Raw genomic sequence first — 2301 nt, 5'->3', positions numbered from 1 at the left:
AGGTGGGGCCGAAGCTAGAGCCTACGGAGGAGGTGGGGGTGGAGCTGGAGTCTAGTGAGGAGGTGGAGATGGAGCTGGAGCCTGGGGTGGAGGTAAGGTGGAGGTAGGGCGGAGCTGGAGCCAAGGGCCGAGGTGGGGGAGACAACTGGAGCCTGAGGATGAGGTGGGGGCGGAGCTGGAACATGGGGCCGAGGTGGGGGGAGGGAGCTGGAGCCTGGGGTGGAGTCGTGGGAGGAGCTGGAGCGTGGGGCAAAGGTGGGGGTGGAGCTGGAGCCTGGGGAGGAGATGGGGGCAGAGCTGTAGTCGGAGTTCCAATATTTGGGCCTATTTCCGATTACGTACCTCCCTTCTTCGATCTGGTGCTTCCCGATTTAATTCTTCCCCCCATAGTGATACCGCAACCTATTTCTGGTTTTGTTCAAATACAAAGAACCGTATATGACAAGTTTCACCAATTAATGTTTGAACACACTGATCAGTATGTACACGCCTTTGCTCAAGCACAATGATGGTCTATATCTTGAGACGGGCCAATTTTCCAACTTTTGGTGCTATGAATGAAGATGCTCCTATCCGAGGTTTATTCAAATTTTGGGCACATATGTTCGATTATTGTAATGAGCACAAATACGGGTCTCACAGTTTGAGGAGGCGTTATGGTACGGATCATCCGAATTTAGTGTACTGGTATTCTATAGCCTCGGGGCCATCTCTCAAACATCCAAACCCTCGGTTGACACTAAGAAGACATTATAAGTTACAGGACAACGAAGCATTGTCCCTTTTCCACTATCTCCCGGCCTTGAGCACAACAGCACAATTGTTGGGGTTAAAATCGGTCACGACGGAATCAATGTCTGAAAGTCCGTAAAAATCGGCATGAACATTTTTACGAAAAATAAATCTTAGAAAAAGATCTATTTTTACGAAGAATCTTGCGGAGAAAACACATTTACGAAAAATCGGAGAAAGACGCAAACAAGGTTGCCGCGTAGCAACCAGCGCAAAAGCTGGTCGCTGCGTAGCGACCGAGCTCTCACCAAAGCTCGGTCGCTACGTAGCGTGCTCGGTCGCTACGTAGTGTGCTCGGTCGCTACGCAGCGACCGAACTCGAGCCAAAGCTCTGTCGCTACGTAGCAACCGAGCTCAAACCAAAATTCGGTCGCTACGTAGCGACCGAGCTCTTCTGAAACGTCGATACGACATCAGTTCATGCATTCTCGTCCACCCTTCGATGCTATCTCCCGAATACCGTAGCGAACCCATCTCATGTACCCCGCCATTTCTAAGTTGTCAATAAAACTTTACCGTAAAAACGGAGGAAAGTTCATTCTCTATCGAAAGAAGCCGTAATAAGCGCTTCGAGTCGGAAGACGGCCAAAAGGGACCTAAGACATGACTCGAGGCCAAACTTATGATTTCTTAACCAACAGCCCGTAAACCGCATGTCGGTTTACGCTTGGTTCGCAAGGGAGGATAAATGTCAAGTTTCCGCAGATAAATACGAAATTTTGAAGATAATTACGAAGATCAGAAAAAATGGAATATCTCCATTTTTATGCTATGGCGGCTTAAGGGCAGAAGAGGAAGTGCAATGGCGGCTTAAGGGCAGAAGAGGAAGTGCAATGAAACGAGCTCGCGATTTCTCATTTTAAACATAAATGGAAACGATAAATCTTATCAAACTCCGTAAGTTTGGCTCATTACCGAACAAAAGAAATCTCAATGCGTAAGGGTTTTACCAAAACACATTTTCCAAAAACATTTCGGAAGGGTAAAACTTGTTCTCCCAAAAACCGCAAAAAACCCCTAGGTTAATCGCGGAAAAAGGAAGCGCAACAAATCGATTACACAGCTCGGTCGCTACGTAGCGATCGAGCTCTAGCCAAGCTCGGTCGCTACGTAGCGACCGAGCACGCACAAGGCTCGGTCGCTACGTAGCGACCAAGCTCAAGCCAACTCTCCAGTCGCTATGTAGCGACCTGCAAGGCCTCAGAAAGGTCCTCCTTTGGGTTCTCTTTTGAATCCTCATCGAAACGCTTTTCGTTTCGTCTCAATCGGAGTTTCCGTAGAGATTTTACGACGAAAACAAGTAGGACTCTTCTTGGCTTGCTTCCACTCACTACGTAGCAACCTGTCAGACCTTCACACGCTACATAGGAACCTGTCAGGCCTCAGAAAGGTTCTCCTTTGGGTTCTCTTTTGAATCCTCATCGAAACGCTTTTCGTTTCGTCTCAATCGGAGTTTCCGTTGAGATTTTACGACGAAAACAAGTAAGACTCGTCTAAACTCCTTCGCTT

The sequence above is a fragment of the Brassica oleracea genome, chromosome C7, assembly GCF_000695525.1.
Source record: "Brassica oleracea var. oleracea cultivar TO1000 chromosome C7, BOL, whole genome shotgun sequence".
NCBI lineage: Eukaryota > Viridiplantae > Streptophyta > Magnoliopsida > Brassicales > Brassicaceae > Brassica > Brassica oleracea.
This window is presented reverse-complemented; position numbering follows the sequence as displayed.